General features: G+C 38.5%; 1 protein-coding gene and 1 pseudogene across 14 annotated transcripts in view; one reads left to right on the top strand and one right to left on the bottom strand.

The window, feature by feature from the left end:
* The window catches only part of MAGI1 (membrane associated guanylate kinase, WW and PDZ domain containing 1), a 554,323-nt gene that overhangs the window by 288,268 nt on the left and 251,245 nt on the right, over positions 1 to 14,810 (bottom strand). The gene's annotated exons all lie outside the window — the stretch shown is intronic.
* Positions 13,322 to 13,440, top strand: LOC112484449 (annotated as a pseudogene).

The following is a 14,810-nucleotide window of genomic DNA, read 5'->3' as shown; positions in this document are numbered from 1 at the left end:
ATCATGACAGATAGAGTCATCTTCAAGTCAGCTGCAATATTATTCCTAAAAACCATGCAATGAACCATCATTTCCCCAAAATCTGATCCCCATTTACAGGATAAAATCTTATTTAAATTATTAGGTACAAAGGGATTGAGTAGGAAAGAAAGTAAGATCTATGAAGACAGGGATTACATTGTTTTATTTATTGTTATGTGCCCAGGGTTTAAAAGGGCATTTGGTAAAAGTGGTACTCAAGGTTGATGGATGGATAAACAGATGGAAGGATGAGTGATGGGTGGGTAGACAAATGATTGGATAAATGGAAAAAAGGAAAGAATATAAGAACAGGGGTATAGGAAGGAACAACATGAGGAAAATTAGATATTGAGGGAAATGTAGAACACAGAAAATGAAGTATATTATTTGAGAGGAGGAAAAAAAGCCTACGGTGGCTTTAACTTATCCTATATAGTTTTATATAAGCTATATAACCTTATGAGATTATTTGAGATAATGAGATCTGTATAACCCTAAGATACCATAGTATCATCATCAATATCATCATCACTATCATCCCCATTTTGGGGCTGAGACTTGAAAACATTGAAAAATCTTCCTAAAATCAGGCAACCTTTACATACATAGCTAAGACTTGGACCGTTGTCTTCACTGCCCCCACTAATGGGTTCCGAGGCACCTGGAGCATAAAAAGTAACACGTAATTGGCCATGTTTTCAAGAAAGCCAAATGAGATCCTGAAAACACTGAAAGTGAGAAGTGCAGGGAATGCCCAAAATCATAACTTCCTGGAGGAACTTTTTTAACTTTTTTGAAATGTCTACTCCCCTGTTCCCTCAGGGGAATCGGGGTGGGTCTTCCTGGAGGAAACAAAGAAGGTGTGACCCAAGATCAAGCAGGTGTATTCTAAGCAGGATGCCCATATGCAGAGCACTTACAGGAGAGGAAAAAATGGGCAAATAAATAAATAAATAAATAAATAAAAACAGACTTTTTTATCAGCAGAAAAACAATAAAGATGAAAATCAGTGCTGTAAAATGGAACCCGATAACTAAACAGAAAATAACAGGTATTAAGAATATGACCTCTTATACTCTACAATATATTCAAATTATGTTTTTAAGTTAATCTAAACAGTAGCAACTGCCATTATGTGTGTCAGGCAATGGACTAAGCAGGGTGTCTTTGAGCCACTCACTTAACTTTTCATGGTTCCTTCAGTAGGAACATGGGGATACCAGTGTCTACTGAGGCTGTTGTGAGGATTAACTGAAAGGGTGTATGTAAAGTGCTTTGGAAAATGCCTGGAAGGTAGCAAGTGTTCAAAATATGAACTGTTCTTACCACCATCCTGGGCTCATTGTCACAGCAACTCAACAAGGCAGATTCAATCGACTCCATTTTACAGACAAGTAAACCAAAACTCCATGAGCCATTCTCAGGGGATGAAGAGCAAAAGAGACTCACCAGAAGTCCCTTTAATCCTGACAGTTGCTGACAATGCCAACAATTGATTCTGGCTGAGTTTTCTGTTCTTGTCCAATCATACCTGGAAACTCTTATCCTGCTAATAGCAGGTGCCCTGACACCCCCTCCCTCTTCCCCCCAACTCTTGCTCCTGTGACTAACCTCCCAGCTGCACTTCTCAAAGCAAGGCCCTCTAATGGGCAATAAAGTGAATGTACTAAAAAGCAGAAATCTATTATTTACAACCAAAGACTTCCATGACAAAATGCTGCAATTACTACTCACTACTCTGGCTGGATGACTCCCTGAACAGATGAAATCATTGGTTTCCTTTACACTGTATTTTTCCTATTGAATGACTTTTTCTGTGTGGATATTTTAGCACTACTACATCAGGGTACAAAATGAGAAATTTCTTTTGTATATAAGGTTGCTTATGTTCAAGGAAAATTTAGTAAACTAGATGGGTATTTATTATAAAAAGTAATTATAGATGGAAAGGGGGAAGGAAGAAGGTCACCAAATAAGCTTATTAATACATAAAGGCCATGTGAAATCCATTCTCATAAATTCTGCCAGACAGTCACCTTCAACATAGGTAACTGGTAAGATAAAAAAGGAGGCTAAGAAATAACTAAATTAGAGAAAGGAAGACAAAGTGGACATGAGTGCAGAAGAGAGATGTTTTGGGCACGAGAGTGTTAAGAGGAAGCCCAGAACTGATTTAGGCATCGCCTGATCACAGACCTGCCAATCATGTCACAGGAACAGCACTACAAAACTCACACTCAGCACAGACCATGTGTGAACTTAGAAAAAAGAGGATATGCGCCCTACACACACTCCCTTTAGTGGACCTTATATATGCTGCTCCCCCACACCAAATGCTATTATTTAAACGGCCAACTCCTCATTTCTCAGGTCTCAATCTCGTCATTTTTCTTCACAGCACTTATGATCTGAAATATCAAGTTCGCTTACTTATTGACCTTTTTTAAATTATCTGCTTCGCAATGCTCACTATATATTGTTGATGACTGAATCTGGAGCGGATGCTTAGACATCTTCTAAGGATAAATAATGCATTCGAAAGCCATTCAATATATGAACTGTTGGGGCAGATATAAAGAAATCTCATTTCATGTGCACATTCCAAGAGCTCAGTTCTGGCTGCATGCTGTGTTGGGAAGTCATCCCAATCAAAATCCCTACCACTAGGAAAGGACTCTGTGGTTGATTTGTGATGTCTGCCATGTGTGTGGCAACAAGTATGCCAGTGTTTTACTCACCCTTTACTCATCCTACATCACCTAGGATGCTTTCCTTGTTTCTACCCTCCACAAGCAGCCAGATTGCTCCTTCTCCTAAAGGTAAGGCAGATCCTATCTCAAAACCCTTCAATGACAGCCTTTCTCACTCAGAGTAATATCCAGTGGCCATTCATCGCCCACCTTCCCTCTCACCAATGAGTTCCCACTGCATTGCCTACTCACTGTTCTTCAAACACAACAAGGACATTCCTGCCTCTTTGTCCTGGAAGCACTTTCCTCCATCAGAAACATCCTCCTTCTCCAAATATCCGTAAGCCCAGATTCCTTACTTCCTGCAGCAACTATCACTGTATCTGGGTGGCCTACCTTGCTTGACCGATGTAAAATAGCCGTCCTTCACCATCACTTTCTGTAATTTCATCCAGCTTCATTCTTCTTTATAACATTTTCTACTTGACATGCATTTACATTTATTATCTGCTACCTCCCTCCAGCCCTTCCCATGCCCATCCAATACCTAAACCCCATTAAGGAAGGCATATTATTCTCTTTATTCATGAAGTATCCAGAACACTTAGAAAATACTTGGCACACAGGACTCCCCAATAAACGTGTTGAATGAATAATGAATTCCCACTGATACTTGCAATGATTAAGGCCTATTTTCATCTAAAGAAGAGCTTATCTACCCATCGAAACACATCTATATGAGTCTCGTACTTTGCTACCCTCCTGACAGATACTATAAACCCAATTTCCCAATTTGAAACAATTGTGATGAAAAGCCAAATAGAAACACACATTTGTAAAAGGTGAAAGATTTATACGACGTGAAGAGAAATTAGAGTATAGAAACATATATTTGGATTCTCGGCAAAAAGCAATCTATCTCACTATGAAACACATATAATAAAGAAACAACACAGAGGGAAAAGCTCTCTCGTAACACCTTGTACGTTTTCCCTAAAGCAGTAATTTTCATAATGTGACCTCAGACTCAGTCAGCATCAGAACCCCCTGGGCACTTGCTAAAAATGGAAATTCCAGACCCACTGAATCAAAAACTTTGAAGGCGGGGGCCCAGAAATCTGTGCTTTTATAAGCCCTCCAAAGGATTGTGATACACACTCACGTTTGAGAACTACTGCCATGAAGGAAGATGTGAGGTCTTAGAAATTTATTTTAACTAGACACAATTTTACTCTTTTGACTTATAAATTAAAAACATGATTATAAGGTGGGTGAGACAGCCCTTAAATAATAAACAGTAAACTTTATCCTATCCTCTTAATGGAATTGTCATTTTGGCTAGTAATTGTATATAAATGGATCTAATGTTTTAAATATTTTTTAAAATAAGGCTTAGTATTCCATGGCTGCCTGGCTCTATTTATAAATAAAACTGAGCAACCACATCTGATTTCATCCTAATGTTGAGATTGTTTCAGGTAGCAATTCTGATAATTAGCAGAAATTAGCGAATTAAAAAATGACTATAAAACGTCGTGTAAGAAACTCTCGAAGGGTACAAAACATGAATGTCTAACAGCCCCACGTACAGAAATTTCAAAAAAGTCTTTACCTGAAGCTGTTCCTTTAATTGCTTCTAATGAAGTCAGTGTACGTGTTAATTAAATATTAAGTGCAAATGTGAGTACTTACAAGATGCAGCACAGCTCTTCAGATTACCAAAGTGCTCTAGCTACTCCTCCAATCTAAAGAACAGGGAGAACGGGGGTCCCCAATCACTTAGTTGATAGCATTTTCTTAATGCATTGGGGCCAACATTAAGGCACTCGTTATCAAATTTCAGAGACAAAAATTATGCCCATAATATGGCTTGAGGACAGTTTATATAAACAGGTTATCAATATTAATTGCTAGCCTTGTGCTAAGCACTACATATATGTTGTTTAATTTCTGCACTAGCCTACGAAGCTTATATTTATTCCAAGTTATGAATGAAAAAATCGAGGTCCTTATAGACAAAGTAACTCACCTAAAAATGCACAATTCATAAGAATAAAGAATAAAGCCTGAACTTGAACCCAAGCAGCTTTCAATACAAGAATAACTTTTTTTTTTTTCCTATCACATATACACCTCCCATCAGCTTCCAAGACAAGCCCCAAATAAAGGCACTTTTACTACAGGACTAAGAAGGGCTTGAATATAAACTTCATTTGCCAAGAAATGGTCTCTGGTGGACCCAGATGTTCCTCTTTTTTCTTCGCTGATGCTCTGAATCATAGCTGTAAGTTTCTAACAAAACGAAATACATGAATTACAGTCAATATGAGCAAAAGAATAAAATAGAGGGGAATATAGTAAGAAATGGCTGCACAGGTAGCCATGATAAAATTTTAATTTGAATATTTTCTGAGACCAAATTTCAGCTTATCAAGTGCTATGCAAATTATATGCAAATCATACACAATGCCTGCATATATTCCCCAGGTCTGTATTTTTTTCCCCCCTCTCTCTAGGATATGGCTCTTGGGAAATCCAAGTAGAAACAATGGAGCTCTAACCACTCTCTTGGCTTAGTGCTCTGGATGGAACATTTGCTGTAGTGAAGATGACAAATCTGAGGGAGATTTTTGATTGGGATACAGCATATTGTTCACAAACGAACCCACTGGTCTCCTATAACAGCAGCATTAAATCCAAATGTTGAGAAGAATTTGTATGCAAATATTTTTTAAGCGTCAGTTTAAAAGGCTTCAGCCCCTTTACAGGCAGACTTTTGCCACTCTGCTTCTTTAAAAAATCAGCGCACACAGGACAAACCACTTTTTGGGAGTAGTCACTCCCAAAAGGGTTTTCACGACTGAACCCAATGCCTTTAAAATAAGGACTATGATGGAACCAAAGGCAAGTCTAATGCCACCATAGCCTTTGGGGTCACTGTTGTAATTTAACATAGGGCAATTTGCAGGCTACCCCAGGAGACACCTCTCATACGGCACCTTTTCCTTCTTGGCCTTTTCATTTGTTCTTTAATTCTTGATTTTCCTACATCTATCCCTTTGCATCCTTCAGGACTCAGCTTAAATGTCCCCTCCTCTGAGAGGCCTTCTCTGGCTAAAGAAGACTACTTAATTATTTTCTATCAGAATACTTCAACTACCTGTAATTATTTTATTTATTTTATCTACATATCAATTCCAGATCTGAACTCCATGAAAGCAAGGACTTTGTCTGTCTTAGCAACCAGCGTATCTTTAAAGCCTTGGTTTTTAATGCATGCTTGTCAAATAAATGAATAAATTAGCAGCTCCTTTTTTAAAAAAATTTCCACTCCTAAAAACTTGAGCTCAATATAAATTTTCTTCCCTAGATCTGAGACGCAGGGCTGCCTCCCTGCTAAGAAAGAAGGAATATACTTGCCTTCACTGAATACTTTCAAGCAGAATCTGGAGCAGAAACATTGAGAGGAGGGGCCTAGGAGAGGCAGCCCACCCTCCAAGTGCAGGAGCTCCATGCTACATTCAGGCTTCAAGGCATGATGTACTCTTCCCTACTGTTGGGGCAGAGGGTAGCTGGCTTGCAGTCTTTGCTGCTATACTTCTGAACCAGAAGATGAGCAAATCTGACAGCTGTTTTAATGCTGAGTAAATTTAACTAGAGTAATGAACACCATGAGGGCATTCACTGAACCCAGGAGTGTGGTATATAAGTGAGGGCCCATGACTGGTGAGTCAATTATCTATTCTAATGCAAGCAAGACTGCCTTGGACAACTTTTCTCATTGATTAGAATAAAGACCCAATAAAAACTTGTCCAAGAAAATTTAAATACTCTCCCAGTTCTCTTTCTCATTTCATTATATGCACTGCCCTTAAGCAATTCTATCCAAGCCCAAGGCTTCAATTATCTCTACGTTGATGAGTCTTCCAGGCTGGACCTTTCTTCTGAGCAACTCTCACATATGCAGCTGCCGCTTGGACACTACTACTTGGCTATCTTGCAGGCGTGTCAAACTCAAAATTGTGTAAAACTTGCCCAGGGTAATACTGATAGAAAGTGGCAGGTTAATTTCAGGTTTAGATGACACCAAAGAATACATACATAATCTTTCTACCTCGTTGATGGGGATGCCTGTAGGAGACCTGGGAGGGAAGGTGCAAATGTACTGATTTGCTTGGGTAAATGAACCTCAGGGAAATAAGTTCTAGATTGGTAATGATAGTGAAAACTGTCAATAAAATGCTATCCAACCTCCCATTAATCCGGGAATTGTTAACTTCAGTGTTAGCTGGAGATTTTTTATCATCGATGGGCTTAGAATTTCTTGTTTCAAGAAATTCACTTGCCTAGGATTCAGGGGCTTTTGGGGAAGCTGGTACGATCTGAACAGCCTTTTATTGCTAACTTTGTTTTTTAAAAGTCTCAGTTAACAAAGACCTCCCAGTGCAGGGGGTAAGTAAGGAGTAGTGGAAAAAGAAAGGGGGTCGCCAATCCACTGTTCACTTTTAATAATTCTCATAAGAAAATACCATTTCTCGAGCAACATTCTACAAGTCCAGCTGGCTATGTGTTCTGCCTCATTTATGTTTTAGTTCACCAATACGAATAGGCTGAGTTAGTCTCAATCCCTGAAAGGAACTCTGTTGTCCTTCGGGGACACAGTTCATTTGCAGTTTGTTTCCAAGCTCCAACTCTTTCCAATTTTCTTAGACACAGTTGTTAGCAAACAAGCACCAGCTCTAGGTATCAACTCAGCCGACTTGCCCAGAGACGACCATCCATCCTGCCCAGTGGGAGGCTCACATCAGACCGGCTGTCCTATATTGCCTCATTTCCCCATGCTTCCTCGGGAATTTGGGACATTACCACTTGCCGGGTTTCTCCTGCCCTTAATCTTCTCTGTTTTCAATTATCTTTGTCCAGACAGATGATTTTCGTTTTGATTTTTTTTCTCATCTGACTTGGCACCAAGAACTTGTACATTTGACATATGAGTCAATGGGGCTTATGTGGTTCGTAAATTTAGGAATGCTATTGTAGATTTCTTTTCTTTTTTCAACCATCATTTTAATCAGTTCCTGAGAATTTCTGTGCATCTGAATGCATGACCACATAATGATTCATTTTTTTAGATTCATTTTTTTAATGGCACAAGTAGCATTACAGTGTTAATACTTCGTAAAGATGCACCCACATGGTGAGCTAAATAGTTCTCCTCGTTTTAGTCATGCAGTAGATAGAGCTCATCCCATTTCATTCTGCAGTAGGTGTACACTGTGAGCTATTTCTCATATTTACCTACTCTTCCAAATAATTCCCATTGTTTTCCTTCTAAACTCAAAACATGGCTTTCTATAACTGTACAAATTCCTCAGTGGCTCTCTCAAATCCCCGATCAATTAAAAATGGCTCTGCCTGGCTAAATTTTTGGAGCCTTTGCTGAGGTTAAGGATCAGTCACAATTCATCTCATATTACTTTCACACAAATATTGGATAGGGCACTGATGCAGAGAATTTCAGAAGATTTTTTAAAAACTCTCATTCTCATGGTGTTAAGTCAAACTCTATGTTCTTATCGAGGTCTACCTGAAGTAAGAGAAAGTAATTTCTACACTCACATTTGGATAATAAAGTGATATTTCAAGTAATTTATTATTATTAGAGTGTATTAACTTAACTGGGTATTTTTTCTGCTGTATGAAATTTCACAAAGCAGTTAGCAATCAGTGGCATACCAAGGCCAGCTTTGGTACTCTGAGAATTTATTAAAATTCTAATTAAAGAAAGATACCAATTAAAAGAGAAAAGACTAATACCAACTGCACATCTAATCCCGTAAAAAGCAATTGTGTGTGTACATTTTAAAATGGTTAATTTTGTTATATGAATTTTAGCTCAATTTTTTTAAAAAGCAATTGTGCAGCATTCTAAGTCTGTCTAAACAACCTGCGATGATGATGCTTCATCATTCACGTTGGGGAACAGCCTATACTCTCATATTCAATTGTACAACCTCCAGTTTATGGCTTGGACTAATTCTTCAAAGCTAAATCATAATACATATTGGACATCTTCACGCCTTCCTAGATAATTTGACCTTAACTCCTCCCATTCCAAAGATTACTTGAGTGCAGAAAATAAATTTCAAAATCGAATGACTATTTTTCTTGTTCAGACAAGGCTAATGTATAGGTTTGGGGCAAATAAGTCCTCTCATTACGGAATCTAATGGGCGGTTAGCACTGATATTCTTATTAATTTACAAAAGAAATTCATAGCAGAGAGATTATTTACTTATTGCTGTATATTTCTGATTGAATTATCGTTGTAGCAGAAAACCTATCCCAAGCTCATGAGTTAAGAAGCTCTCCCATAAAAGCACAAACTCTAATTCTGTTTGTAAGGATGTGTTTTGCAGTGCTTTCTACTTGACAAACAGTTCATTAGGTCCAAACCAAGTTTTCCAATTGATTATTTTTCTAATAGATGCATTGAAAATATTAGCACTTTTGTTATATTTTGTTGGAAAACCCATTAGTAGAAAGTACACAGGCAAGTTTAAATTTCACCTTGCTTTGCAGGTGGGATTTAAAACAAAATAATCCTAACTTTATAGCAAATTGATCCTTCTGTCTGAAAGAACAAAATTTTCTGTTAAAGAAAACAAAAGCTCTGAAATAGCAAACTATGGCAACTGTTGACATGAATGAGCAAAATGTTTAAAAGCCTCATTGGAATATTTAGTGGCTATTCCAGTAAAAATAAGGAACCTCTAAAACCTCTGTCTTCCCTCAGTTTACCCAGGCTCCATTCACTGACTCACAGAGCATCATTCACTTCCATCCACTGAAGCAGAGTGCTACAAATGAGGAAACTGTCAAAAATGAGCCAAGGTCCCAGTTTCAATGAGCTGGAAAACAGTGTTACAATACAATCTGCTAAGTGATAAGGGTGGAGGAAAGCCCTGGGTGTTAGGCGAGAACCTAGCACAGCCTTGAGTGGAGTGAAAGCTGAGGAAGATCCAGTCATCAGCGGGAGAAGGCAGAGATTCGAGAGGAGGGAAATGGAAATGCAAAGATCCTAAGATGAAGCAGTTTAACCAGCACCATTGGCCTTCTGCTGACTATACTATCACGAAGGTGATGGGAGCAGGCAGGCGGGGAGGATGGTAGAATGAGAAGAGTAGAATGAGATGGAACTGAAAAAGCCAGACGGGGCCGGATACCACAGGGCCTTGTTGGCCATGATAATAAGTTTCTGCATTTTATTGTAATTTCAACAGGAAAACACTGAAGGCCTTTATTCAGGATACTCAATGTGCCTTAAGTCCAGTCCTATAATTCCATTTTTGCAAGGCATAAACAAAAATTTCCATACCAAAACCATCTGTAGATTTCATTCATTATTTCAGGCGAACCACTGTTTCAGCATGGCAGCAGGATAAGCTGAAGACTTGGCAAAGGATTTGGGGAGATGACAGCTCATTGATCAAACATGAATGTATTTGCTGTAGTTCCTGTGGATGGTGTAGGAACTTCTATATCCAAAGTCTAACTAAACCTTATATATAGGAAACTTTTCATCAGTGCTGATTGGCAGGGCTCCTAAGGTGTAACTTTCAAATTAAATCTGCCATTTCACACTTCCAAATTAAATGTTTCATTACTCATATGCTTCAGTGCTATGCCACATAGAAGAACTTTGTAAATAATCAAAATACGCAATCAAGATGGCAAAAGCATCCCTAAAGAAGAGAGTTATTAAGCCACAAAGATGAAAGGTATTTCACCAGCCATGGATTTCAAACTTCCCTCTCAAGTTTCTTTCTCGGGAAGTATTTTTTGTTTGTTTGTTTTTTTAAGGAAAGCTTTTAAACTACATCAATAGCTGAATCAGAGGAAAGCAAGTCAATAAAATATTGACAATTAGAAGTCCTGTAAAAACCCAAGTTTATGGTCATGCCAATCCAACCTGAGGCTGTGACTGTGTGAGGAATATAAAGCCAAATAGGCACAAAGAGTTAAGCATCATTTGATAGATCATCAATGTATACATATATATAAAAAAAAAAAAGCATTTCATTATCAAAGAGTAGAGAATAGGACATAGTTCTGTATATGTCCTATTTATAAAAATCATCAACCCCATAAATGTAACCTACTTTCTGTAAGTTGAAAAATAATCTTTAGAACCAACCTGATACAATTGATGTCTCTCCCACAACTAAACTTCCTCCAACCTGAGGTTCAACTTTGCTTCAATCATTACAGATGAGACTCAATCTAGCTTTCTTCCCTTTAAAAAAAAAGTCAATCCTAATTAAATATGGGAATGATTACAAAATGAACAAAGCCAATTAAGAGACAATAAGAGGACCAGGAAGAAAGGAAGGCCAGCTTTCGTTGACGAAAGTATCCTCCGGCCACTTGCAATTAAAAGTGAGGAGTCTGAGCAGAGCCCTTTTGTCCCTGTAGAAAGAGAGATGATGTGCTCAGAGCAGCAGCTACAGTTGTTTGCTGAGGGAGGAAAGCGCAGTACCACAGATGGGCTAAAAAGACATGGCTGAGAGATACCATGCTGTCATTAATCCAGAAAAGCTTTATCTCCTTAAAAATGAATGTGGAAAGAAATGTTCAATCAATTGTTTCTTCTAATTAGAGCTTAAGTAAACAGCAAGGTTGGCAAGTAGGTTATTGGTAGTGAGGAAAAAAGGAGGAAATAAACAGAAAAAAAGAAGGGAGGAGAGGAGAATAAAGGATGAGAGTAGAGAAGAAGGCAAAAGAAGAAAGAAGAGAAAACAGAAAGAGAAGAAGGAAAGAGAAAGACTAGACAGGAGACAGCATTTCGTTTCTTCTGGCATCTTCCGAAGAGACCTTGCCATTCTTCTCAATGAGCACTTCCCTTATTTTTTCTTCTTTCTCGCCAAATGCCAAGGTATCTGAAGGATGTGAAGAGAAGAAGGGAGGGCAAATCCAGCCAAACAGGGAAGAATAATTTCTACCTTTCTTACCCTATCTCTCAATGCTCTACAGGCTCTGTGGCCTCAGAGAAGGAAATCAGAGGTTTCATAAGAGTTAACAAATTGTTCTAATTTAATTAGAACTTAGAAAATCAGACAGACCCACACGCCCCAGCTTTTATATGATAAAAATTAAATTTAAAACTAGTCAGTAATTTTCAAATAAAGATGTGTGTGTGTGTACGTGTATATACACGTTACACATATAATAGATCTCTGTTCCCTTTTGTGTGATAGAAATTTGCTCTGCATTTACATTACTATATCTCAGTTTTTTCCAAATATAAAAAGGAGTGAGGAAACTAATGTGCAGCCTGACATATTTCTTAACCCAATCCCTGAGGCAGAGGCGCTCAGTGACATACTAGAAAATGAAAACCTTCTCTCTGTTTCCAGTCCAATGCCTAGCACGCTGGATTACGGAGTCCTCAAAAGTTTTAAGAAAACATTTCAGAAGCTGTGTCTTTTGCCAAGTCTCTATCTTTAAAAGTGAGTCAATTCTCCTCCCTCTGTAAATACTTCTGAGGTCTCTCTCCATGTTTAAGAGGCCCTATGCAGATGACTTTCAAATTTATTGGTTCCAGCCTATACCCTGAAACTCAGAACCACACATTCATTCAACGAATGCCAACTAAGTTCTTGGTACAGTAATAGGTTTCAGGGGTAATGCTATGAATGAGAGAATAAAAGTTCCTGACTTCATTGAGCTTGCACGCTAGCAAAGGAGAAACAATTATTAGTGAGAAACGAATACTATAAACTCCACAATGCCATGGTCATCGGACATAACAAACTCTCTGAGTGTAAAGATGAGATCAATCAGATAATGACTTCCAGAGGAAATGAGGTTAAAGTTTAGGAGCTAGAATTCTTTGAATATATACTCTACTTTGTAGATTTTACTTTGAAACCATGTAAACATTTTATTTAACCATAAAACAAAATTAAATTAAAAAACAACCCTAAACACAGACTGTCCCAAATGATTTAAAACTTGGTAATTTGAGTTTATATCCACAGCAAGATATATCCACAGACAAAAAGACCTGAGAAAAACTTTAAATAGCCAAATCCCTATTATGAGCTTAACTGTGTCCCTCCCAAATTTGTATATTGAGGTCTCAATTCCCAGAACCTCAGAATATGAGTATTTGGAGATAAGGTCTTGAAGAGATTAGGACACAGCCATGCATGCATAGAATACAGACCACGTGAGGACCCAGTGAGAAGGCAGCCATCTGCAAACCAAAGAGAGAGGGCTCAGAAGAAACCAAATCTGATGATAGTGTGATCTTGGAATGCTAGCCTCCAGAACTGTGCAAAAATACATTTCTGTTGTTTAAGCCCTCCAGTCTGTAATATTTTGTTATGGCAGTTTGAGCAAGCTAAGACCATCCCCATATTGTAGACTCTCAGAGTAAGAGCCCCATCATGGCCCTTACCATACTGCAATTTACCTTTTATTTGTATGATTTTAGATTGAAGTCTATCTCTCAGGCTATAAAACTCCATGAGGACAGAAAGGAGGCGCATTTCTCCAAAGTGTCCAGCATATATTTGGCACTTTGCTGGTTTAAAAACACAACTTAGTCTACGGCCATGCCACCCTGAACACGCCCGATCTCGTCTGACCTCGGAAGCTAAAGCAGGGTCGGGCCTGGTTAGTACTTGGATGGGAGACTCCTAGGAAGACCAGGTGCTGTAGGCTAATAAAAAAATAAATAAAAACACAACTTAAAAATTCTTTGGCATTCCTTCCATTAGAAGGCAGGATATGTCGGTGGGTTCTGGAACAACATAGCCACCAGAACATGGCAGAAGTGATGCTGTGCCAGTTTCCAGGCTGAGGGCTTAAGAGGCTTCTAGTTCCTTTCTCCTTAATACTCACTCTTGAAACCCATCCACCATCCTGTGGGGAAACCAGGCCATGTGGAGAGGCCAAGAGCATGTGTTCTGGTTGACACATGAATTAGAAATCCCTCAGAACAAACCCAAGGGTGGCTACCATCTGAAATGCAACCACATGAGAGACTACAAGAAAGAATACCCACCAAACTATGAGAGATAATAATAAAATTACTGTTTTAAGCCACTTTGTTTTGGGATGGTTTGTTATGTAGCAATATATTACCTGAACAGCACTCTAAATTATCTGCTCAATGAAATTCTTTCTGGGATATTTCTACAGATTGTGTCCGTAAGTGCTTTGGGATGTTTCTGGGAACCTTAATAGGTGAGCATCATTCTGCCTTGATTTTCTCACTGGTAGACTCACCAACAAGAGAAGTAATCTTACTGTTAACTCTTGACCCCTACTACAGGCAAATCTCTCAAAAATGGATTAAGATAGTTTAATAGATAAAAACAGCTTTTTAAGAGCCATTCCTTCGATTCATGAGCCAGTTTCTATCCACCATCACTGGCTGCAGACTCTGCTGTTTGTGGTCATGAGAGATTTTGGTTACTTAGTGATGCAACATCACCCTGTCTAATGCTTCCTCACTCTGCCACACCAGCCCTATCAAAGCTGCAACCATCACCATGGAAACTAGCCTGGGAAGAATCTCAACATTCTTGGTCAAACCCTCTATGCTGTCACCCACAGGGAGCTCTAGAAAGAGAGGCTTGTATTTAAGTAAAAATTGTTATTTTTGATTCTGAGAGGCACCCATTGCTTTCTCCCATTGTTTTCTCCCTTTCAAGCTGCAAGAGAATTTTTTTTTAAAGTAAAATTAATGAAGCTCTTTTATTTCTGACTTCCAAAATAACATTAACTGCCTACCTTATGGGAAATACTAAAATGATCCATACAGAACCCTAAGCTCCAAGAATTTTTGAGCATTTGGCTGATTCTACTACTAACTGAGAAGGGCAGAGACTAATAATAGTTAAGTACGAGGCTTCAGAGACAGACCGCAGTTCAAGTCCTGACTATATTACTCAGTATCTCAGCAAATCCATTCATTCATTTATACAGTCATTGAACAAAATGTTTTCATACACCTACTAGGTCACAGGCACTTTGCTAAACACTGAGAAAACCCTTGTGTACAAAACAGACAGTCCTGAAATATTTAC

This window comes from Pteropus alecto, unplaced genomic scaffold (assembly GCF_000325575.1).
Source record: "Pteropus alecto unplaced genomic scaffold, ASM32557v1 scaffold75, whole genome shotgun sequence".
Lineage (NCBI taxonomy): Eukaryota > Metazoa > Chordata > Mammalia > Chiroptera > Pteropodidae > Pteropus > Pteropus alecto.
The sequence above is the reverse complement of the archived record's forward strand: the minus strand, read 5'-3'. Positions and strand labels throughout refer to the sequence as shown.